Source organism: Triticum dicoccoides, chromosome 5B, assembly GCF_002162155.2.
Source record: "Triticum dicoccoides isolate Atlit2015 ecotype Zavitan chromosome 5B, WEW_v2.0, whole genome shotgun sequence".
NCBI lineage: Eukaryota > Viridiplantae > Streptophyta > Magnoliopsida > Poales > Poaceae > Triticum > Triticum dicoccoides.
This window is the reverse complement of record NC_041389.1, coordinates 378,655,221-378,665,376: the sequence shown is the minus strand read 5'-3', so window position 1 is coordinate 378,665,376 and position 10,156 is coordinate 378,655,221. Positions and strand designations below refer to the sequence as shown.

The window sequence follows — 10,156 nt, the reverse complement described above, 5'->3', positions numbered from 1 at the left end:
GATGAAAGAAAAATTGGGTCAAAAGTTGCCATGATGTTTACACTGCAGTTGCCAGTGTTTACACTAAACTTGCCATGTGGCAATTTTAGTTTATAAATCATGGCAATTTAGTTTATAAATCATGGCAATTTTAGTATTTTGACCATGGCAATTCCAAATACTTTGACTATGAAAATTAATTTTTTATGAACCATGGCAATTTTAAGTGCATGTATCATGGCAATTTTAGTTGATTCATGGCAAGTCTAGTTTCTTAATTCTCATTTTATAATATGTTAAAATTACTTTTAAAGGTAGAAGAAAAAATAACTGAAACATACCATGACAACTTCAGTGTAAACACCATGGCAATTCATGTGCAATAGACATGCCAATTTTTAACCCAAAAAAGGGCATCAAAACATATGGATATGAGATCTAGTTTCAAAGATCTCGTCACGAGGGATTTAATCATGAAAACAGATCTTTAATCGGATTTTTTATTTAAAAGATAAAACTTTTTAAAAACTAATCTGTGTATGGATTTAATCATGCATACGGTGACATGGCGCAATCTGTGTGTTGTAGGCGTGTGGACGGGTGTTGCTCTCACCACATGTGCGGACGTTATCAACATCCTAACTGATTAATCAGATGAATTCTTAAACAATCTTTTTTTCATATCGAAGGTGGGATAGTCTCCCAAAAATGTTGTATCTACGCGCAAATGTACTGTGTATTTGTTACTATCTCCGTTCTAAAATAAGTGTCTTGAGCCTAGTATAAATTTGTACTAGAGCTAATACAAAGTTGAGCTTATTTTGGGACGGAGGGAGTACAAAATATTGTTCAACTTTAACGGTGTTAACTAACGGTGTTACCGTAACTGCTCCACCCCTTCCCAGCTTCACCATCTCTCTACCCGCCGTTCCCACAGGGACCATCCCCAATTCTCCACTACCGAAGCTTCCAGACCAAGATCTGCAGACCATGGGGAAGGCGGGGAAGGGAAAGGAGAAGGCGGGGAAGACCGGGAATGCGGAAGGCTCGGCAAGCTGGTATTGCGTCACATGCCGCAAAACCCTACCGCTGAGCGTGCGTCAGGGCATGGAACACTGCGCAAGGTGTAAGGAAGAGGAGAATGCGAGATAGGCGGCCGAAGACAGGGCGCGGAGGGAGCGGCTCGAACGCGAGGCGGAACTCGAGGCTGCGCGGCCGAGGGCAGTACAGTAAGATTTCTAAATCTCCTCATCTGCTTCCGTAAATTCCTTAATGGGTCCCAGATCTGACGTATCTGATTTAAAATCCGCTGGATAAATTAGTTCAAGGTGACTTTTGCTACGTCTATAGCATCTGTAATTAGCATACTGGAGACACAATTTTTGTCATGAACCGCAGTGAACTCTGGAGAATTAGAAGCACATGTTTTTTTTTTCTGCAAACACGGATAAAAGAAAAGTGCAGAGTGTTGCAGTATAGGGACTACTACTGGTCTAAATATGAGCAGGCATGTCTTTGGGTGTAGATTGTCATTCTAGAACATAGGACTAAGGCAGATGAGCAAAATTAAACATTTCATATACATGTTTTATCATCCAATACACCTAGATTACACTGCAGCAGCACATACCATGGGCTGACCACAATACCGGTTCTTCCTCCCGAATTGAGACCTATTGTTTATAGGTCTGGAGATAAAGTAGTGACTTGACTTTGAACAAAACATATTAAACCTATCCTCGATTTAAAGGCATACTTTTTAATGTTTGGCTTACTCATTTTCTGCTCCCAAACAGTATGTTGAGATCCTGGAACATGTGTATGTTAACACTTGAATAACATCATTTCTAAATAATGAAATGCCTCAAAAAAAAACTCTTGAAAGTCTCGAATTTCTTCTGTGAAATCCTTCCCATCTCTAGTTTTTCAGGCCCTGCAGCATAATTAACTTGCTTGAATCCTCTTGTTGCAGGTGACGGGAACGGTAAAATGGACGGTAGGGATACGAGCAAAGAAAAATTTAAAACCTAGTACTTCAAAGTTACTGTTCAGTTCTTTTGTTATGCTCGTGGTTTCAGGGATTGATAGCACCAAAGAATTGCATATGCATCAGCATGCAAAAATAAAATGAAGGATTTCCCAGGGTAGAAACAAGTTGTGGTTGATCCGTACGCTGCACTATACAGCACACTATACATAGGACCTAGTTGGGCCTTCCTGTCAACCAACTTAATTGTTTTATCCATACCACCATCCCAACCTGACCCAAACTGGAAGTGACAGCCCACTACTTGCATCTCCCTCTGTTCACAAATATAAGATGTTCTAACTTGTTTCTGAATCGGATGTATATAGACAAGTTTTAGTGTGTTTGTTCACTGATTTCAGTCCGTATGTAACCCATATAGAAATACCCAAACCACCTTATATTTGTGAACAGAAGGAGTATTTGTTTCATATGGCAGAGATGCCCATACGATCATCCCAACCTGACCCAGACCAATACTAGACATGCAAGACCAATATGTTGTGGCAGGGATGCATGTAGCAAGGGCAGCAACCCATAGTTAGGATAAAGGCAGCATCCTTAGTAAGCTTCTTAGTGCTTCTATGAACGTACTCCGTTGAGATTTTATCCGCATCCTTAGTAAGCTTCTTAGTGCTTCTATGAGGGTTCAGTAGCTCCACCTTCTATGCGAGCAAATAGCCCGGTGAACGGAAACCTGTCATGCTAACCTTGATGAACACGTGCCAGTTCACGTAATTGAAAATTTTAGTTGACCAGAAGCATGCTGGTAGCACCATCAATTCAGTACTTTGGCATTGTTAGCCACTCAGACCTCTGTATAAAGACAGCCTATAGAGGAATAAAGCAGATAATAGGATAAATATCAGATCTCTAGCTATCATTTCTCCTTGTCTCTAAGGTGTGGTACTGTTGTCATCATCAAGCCTTGACTGTGGCCCTCGGGTCCAAGTTTACAGCAAGTTTGACAGCCATTAGTTTAGTGAAGCTTAATGGTAAGGTAGAACATAGTTTAGAGGGTAAAGGGCATCTTAATCAGGTAAAGAGTCTTGGCCATAGTGAACTACTGGTCATCATGTGTTCTTGCGGTGAGTTGTGATGTTCATCCAAATAATTAATGTTAATTTTGGATCTGGTTGCATTTATTATACGATAATAAAAAAGATGAAACCTCTGGGCCAATGTGATGATATTATGGAATTGAATGGTGTGATACTATACTTGTGATTCCAGCATTCCTATGATATTAATTTGTATGCTATTCATGATACGTCAGATCATCCCTTGAAACTGGTGTACACTTGTGCGACAAAAATTGATGGTGGTCTACTGAAAGTCACAATGTGTGTTAGTAGCAAGAGCACAGTTTCTTATTTTGGACTCTATTTTTAGGCTGCTGAAAGGCACTGCAGTTCATGCTGCATAGATGTACTCCCTCCGTCCGGAATTACTTGTCACGGAAATGGATAAAAATGGATGTATCTAGAACTATAATATGTCTAGATGCATTCATTCCTTCGACAAGTATTTCCGGACGGAGGGAGTATATACATACGAGGTACATGGTCTGTTATAGACTAACGGTTGTACCTGACAGCACAGTGACAGCCTGGTGCTAACGACGATGACTTGCTTGCTACAGGATAGCAAGTTTATCTTTACTAAGGAAAACTAACCAGCCTATACTACTATACTACAGGACAAGGATTATTCTAACATTGTCCCACTAATCCTTGTGTATCGATAGATCTCGCGTGAGTCGCTCCCGAGTCGCTCCAGCAGTCAACTCCGGGAGCCAACCCTAGCGCCGCCTCTTCTCGAACCCCGCCCCGGTCTCCCTCCCCTTGCCGCCGCCGGTGGCGTCGCCGGCCAAAGGTCGCGTGGCGTAGGCGGCGGCGGGGCCTCTTTCTCCCGCGCGCTGGAGGTGTACATCGCGGGGCGCGACCTTTCGCAGCGCCGGCGTCGGTCCCTCCCCGGGCCCTGCCTCCTCCCCTTGACGGCCTAGCGTCCCGTTGGTGTTGCTCCCCCTCCCTGCGGTGACTCGTGGGGCTCCGGGGGGTGGGGGCCTCGCTGGCGGCAGATCTGGTCCCCCCCATCCCAGATCTGGGCGATGGCGGCGAAAGGCGTGTGGGTGGTGGCGGCAGCCTGGCTAAGGTGGTGGCGGGGTGGCGGGCAGCCAGGCTGCTCCTTTAGGGGTGGAGGGGCGTCGAACGTCCATGGCCGCGGGGCGCGCTGCGTCTTCGGCGGCGTGCCGCAGCTGCTGCAAGGCGACTCGGGGCTGCTCCTCGGGGTCTCGGCGGTGATGTGGGCTGTCACGGCGTGGTGGTAGCTCATGGTGGTGGTTCGGATTGTTTCACGACGGCGGCTGGGCTCCTTTGGCGGCGGCCCATCGGTCATCGTGTTGCTCCAAGGGAAACTCTGACCCCCGAGTCGGGTGGTGGCGGCGCATTGGCGTCATAACCTTCTTGGAGGCGCTGCCTTGATGCACACGGTTCATCATATGCGGCTTCATCTCTTCGCGGTGGCGTGTTCATGGTGGAGGACCCCGATTGCTCCTGTAGTGTTAGGGGTGGTGTTGCTGCGCTCAGCGCCTATGTATCCCACCCTGGGTGTGTGCGTGTGTTGGCGTGGGGTGCGTTTGTACTTGGACCATGGTTGATCTTTGCTTTATATATAAAGCGGGGCGAAAGCCTTTTTCAGTAATCCTTGTGTATCTACTTGAGTATCCAAAATTGGCACGCAGCTCTTGAAACTTTACTAGCCCTGGCAACTTTGTCAAAATGTAAGCGAGTTGGTCTGAAGTATTGATGTGGCTGGGGCTGATGCTTCCATCTAAAGAAGTGGAATCGAAGATCAACATGTTTGATGCGCTCATGGGAGACTGGATTTTTGGCTAAAGCCAGGGCAGATTTCTCCAAGCAAAATCCTCTGCACTGCAGCAGTTGTGGCTGCCACATACTCTGCCTCTGCCTCTGACTCACAGGAAGAATGTGCAAGCTTTGAGAGATTGCCAACTCCAAGCAGTTGCCGAGGAAGAACAATTTAACACTAGTGCTCTTTGGTATCAATGCCACCGGCGAGGTCACTGTCACAGTAACCAATTAGTCGTGCCTCCTTTGTCTTCCGGTTATAGCGTGAACCATAGTAGATCATGCCCATGACATAGCGAAAGATTCACTTCGCTGCCATCATGTGCTCCCTATGAGCCGCTTCATGAATCGACTGACGAACCCTCGAACCCAACAAAGGCTAGGTCTGGCCATGTGTGGACAAGATAGCTAACAATCCACCGGTACTTCATAGTGTCCAACTCTTTTGTTGTCTGTGCTGGACAACATAAGGCTGCTCCATTGGAGTGTGAGCAAGATTGCAACCATCATTTCTCCAAGGTGAAGGATGTGCATGGAAGCTTGCTATCCATGTGCCAGAGCCATGAGTTGGTTGCGAGATCTTATGGGTTTCAACTCTAGCCTACCCCATCTTATGGCTTTGTTGTTGTTGTTGTTGTTTGTAGGCAAAGGTCACTCACCTAGCATTTTGATTCCATCTCATGCATGAAGCTCTCAAGTCCTCGTTTGGGCGAATTAGAGATGATCAGATCATCTACATAGCCTACAATGATTGAATTTCACCACCAAAGATGCGCTGGTAGATCACGTGCTGACGCCCTCTATTTGAAGCAAATGCCCTTAAGCATGCAGTCAAGCGCCGCGTTCAAAGCTCACGGTGCCTCCCATAGGCCATAGAGGGCCTTACGTAGCCACGAAACTTCTCTTTATTCTTCAGCGACAATGAAGCCAGGTGGCTGGTTCACATAAACCTCTGCCTCTAATTCTCCATTGAGAAGGCTGATTTAAGGTCCATGTGGTGGTAAGGGCCACACCTCCTAGGCAGCCAAAGCAAGCAATAGCCGGAGTGGATTCCATGTGAGTGATAGGCCAACAGCCAAGTGCATTCCACGTCAACGATAAGCGCAAAGACATCCTCAAAGTCAATGCCGGCCTACGGGACAAAACCTCAGTCGAGTGGTCATGCTTTGTACCTTCATTTTTCTTCAATTTATCGACCCATTTGAGGTCTATTGGTCGACGGCCATGTGGTAGATCGACGAGATCCCATGTCTTGTTTTGTTCCACCGCGTCCACTTCCCTCGCACATGGCTATTTGCCACGCCTTCTCTCTCAGATTCTGCGAAGAAGCCCAGCTCCCCTGTGCTAGAGGACTGTAACTCGACATCGAGGTTGCACAACACGAGTCAAGGAGGTGGTTCTTCTCCAATCACCTAGCATCAAGTCGATCATCATCACCTGCTTGTGGAGTGACAAATTCTAGAGTTGCAGGAGCTGGTGAGTGAATCTACGCTCTAGAATATGTCTATATACATCCGTATGTAGTCCGCAGTGGAATCTCTAAAAAGACTTATATTTAGGAACGGAGGGAGCATTTGACAACTAACCATTATTTTATACTAAAAAAAATATGGAACAATAGGATATCCTTAGGATAGATATTACGTGAGTGCAGAGGTAGAAATGTTTCATAATTAGAAATTCTCAAACATGTGCACTTATTATATTCAAACAAATTTTAGTATAAAATTGATTTTAACAATTTTGCTAGAAGTAGGCTGCCTAAATTTCAAATTTGGGTCAGTCGATTTGCATTGGGAACGAAGGAGGCACGCGGAGCACCAAGGCCGCCAACTAGGTCGGTGGCGCCGTCGCGAGCAAAGCAAGGTCCAGGTACGCCGGCAAGGGCGGCCTTGGCAAGGAATGAGCCGTTGCGAGCCCAAAACAGACGGTTCAAGGTGTAGGCTTGCTAGAAAATTTTGGTGGTTCGCCAGTTTAGAGGGATGGCCGAGCGGCGACAGTGAGGGGGGGATGGGGTGGCAAGGCTGGTACATGTGCGCTTGCCGGCCAAGCGGTTCAACTGGTGGATGAGATCGGGAGGTCGAACAAGGCCATCTAGCCATTGGATTCACGTCGGACGTTTCAAAAAAATCGACCCCTAGCCAGTCCCAAAAGATAAATGCCAAAGTATGTGGGTAAGGTTGAAGATAGTACACATTTTCCAACCAAATGGAGGAGTTTGAAATGAAATTTCAGGCACAGTCAGATGACATTAGTCGTTGGATATGGATATAGACATGGTTTCCCTACTACCCAGACGTATCCAAAAATATCCGATTTTTTATTGTTATAGCTGGCAACTATCCTACCAAACCCAATCCACTAATCCTTTGGGTCTGAGTCCCATAGCCCTAGCACCAAGGGAAAAGAAATGGTACTTGATCCTCCCCCCCTCCCCCCAAATAGCCATCCCCAAACGCCATGGTTATAAATCCCCTGCGTCGTTACCTGGCCCAACCCCGTTGCTCGACCGCCAATGCTCCCATGCCCCCTTGTGTCGCATGCATCCAAGCACCGCGGTCCCAAACTTTCAGCATTCCTAGCACCTCACATCTCTTAATATGCACTCTCCACCTCAAAACCCATGTCCACGAGTACTCACGGATGTTGCTGATACTTGTTGCTGATATGAGTGTGCGCAAAATATTGGAGGTGATGAAGAAGGTGCGTCTAATGCATGCAGATGATTTGGCTCTGAAGTGTAGCTCATTTGATGCAGGAGAAATTATGGTGTGTTGTGTCATATACATAGCCTTATTTTCGAAGCAACACCATATACGAGCATATGCTCCACAAAACTAATAGCTTAGGTTGTGTGAGTAAAAAACCATAGCTACAATTAAACCCATACCTATATTTGTAGAGGGATATTGGATGAGATTACAAAGGCTATTTGGTGTACCAAGAGAACAGCCAACGTGCATTTTTTTTTATAATTCAGCATAAAGTAACATAAGTAGCATGCCAAGGAATTCAACAAGGCCATTGAGCATACCTTCAATTGTATGTTACGCAGGGATAAAGGGCATCGAGTCCGATGCGTACCTGCAGAATAAAGTTCTCAGATGAACAAATCAATTATAGAAATAGGGACGTATAATGGAGTACTATTGCTCAACCGATTAAAAAATTAGTGGTAGGAGGTGGTCCTAGGCATTACTAGTATAGAAAGATAATTCATACGTACTGGTATAGAAAAATTAATTGTGTACAACTAATTGTATAGACATAACGCAAAAAAAAATCAATACCATAGAAAATCAACGGTAAATGTATGATAACTGCACAATCATTATCTTGTACAACAGCAGTATAGTTTTGTGGTTAATTCTGCTAGTTACATGAATAACAAGTAACGAGGGCAGGCCTGGCGCAGTGGTGAAGTCCTCCCCACTTGTGCCAAGAGGTCCTGGGTTCGAACCAGCCTCTCTGCATTGCACTTTGCAGGGGTAAGACTAGGTTCCTATAATCCCTCCCCAGACCCCACCTTGTGTGGGAGCTTCTATGCACTGGGTCTGTCCTTTTTACATGAATAACAAGTAACCATGTTCAAGCCATCATTTTGGCAAATGATGTATACAAAATTTTCGATGATGAGATTTTGAATTGCATATTATGAATCGGTACAACATTTTTCTCATCAATATAGAACTATAGACATCGATAGCAAGTACAACTAAATTTGCAATGATATACACTAGAAATTTCACATAATAACTATCTAGTGGCTGCACACATAGAAATTATGATGATTGTGTAACAACAACAACAGAGCCTTTAGTACAAGTTGGTGTAGGGTAGAGCTGAAACGCATAAGGTCTCGAAACCAACTCATGGTTCTAGCACTTGGATAGCTAACTTCCACGCACTCGTGTCCATGACTAGCTCAATAGCTACTCATATAAAATACTACAATTGTATGATAGCAATATTGTTCTGTGTTAAATTTGCTAGTTGTATAAATTTCTAAGCCATCGTTTAATCAAACAGTGCACACCAAAAATTTCCATGATAAATATTACAATTGCATATCATGAATATGAAAAGCTTATTTTGAAATAATAGACATGTATAGCAGATACAACAAAATTTCAATGGTACACATTATAACTCCCAATAATTATTGTACAACGGCTAGCAGCACAATGTACATAATTCAACTAATTACCTGAACAGCCGTCACAGACAAGTTTAAGTCGTCAGACATAATAATCAATTAGTAACTTGACTTATCGACAAAACATTCAACTTAACTTGGTGCTGTTTTATCAACGGCCTGCCCAACCTTCAAGTGAAGCAATTGATCTCCTCTGGCAACCATCGCATCATCCTGGTGCTTCCAAGGCCCTCGAGGCAGTATAACTACAACCAATGCACACCAAACAAACTTGCAAGCCGAGGTCATCCTCCTGTATCACGCATCTGAGCAGACTCCTGCCTTCATCAGCAAAGACCAACATATATTATAACAGATCTAGGCCGGGCTTTGCAGCGGCATCACTAACAATTGCACCAGGCAGGGATGGGTACATGAGAAAGCTAGATCCGGGCCAACGTGCCACCGCAGCCGCATCATTAGCACAAAATTACATCGCTGAATCACATCGCCGATAGCATGCATCAGACACTTGCCGTGGGTCTAGTAATGGAGGTCCGCACGTCTCCTTGCAGATCTGAGTCGCCCACCGGTACCTTCAGATCTGTGGCGGTCAACGCCATAGAGGGATGCTCCTCGAGCAGATCTACGAGAACTATACTGCCTGCCTGGAGTCTACATAGAACATTTACCGGAGCAGGGCGGCGATGCACCGTACTTCCCATCAGTCAGATCAACTCACCGGACCAGTTTGCCGTTACACATCGACAGAGGCCGACCATATAAGTCAGCTACCATCGCACCGTCTCTGCCATGGGGAATTTCTGAAGGATGACAGGCGCTCCGGGCCTCCCGCTCCTCGATCCACAGGCGACGCAAGCCGGGAAATCCCGAAGCATGCCGGCGTACGGGGCGCAGATGCCGGCGGGGGACGGCCGTGCGCGTCAAAACGCTGGAGCATCTCCGGTCGGGGTTGCGGCGGCGGCGCCCTCGCCTTTAGGTAGGTCGTGAGGCGTGGAGAGATGAGAGATGAGGGGAACAACCTTTTAGGTCGCGTTACGTGGACAACAAATAGCGTGGCATGGAAAAACCTGTAACCGCATGCGGGTGGCGCGGTGGACAGATGACATAACACCTTTTTAGCGT

At 45.6% G+C, this 10,156-nt stretch overlaps 1 long non-coding RNA gene across 1 annotated transcript; it reads right to left on the bottom strand.

Annotated features, from left to right (window-relative positions):
- Window positions 1-1,536: 1,536 nt before the first annotated feature.
- On the bottom strand, window positions 1,537-10,087 carry LOC119309282. Its single transcript, XR_005150434.1, has 2 exons — window positions 7,910-10,087; window positions 1,537-1,912 (listed from the first exon to the last, which is right to left on the bottom strand). It is a non-coding gene; the product is annotated as an uncharacterized LOC119309282 (long non-coding RNA).
- Window positions 10,088-10,156: the final 69 nt, after the last annotated feature.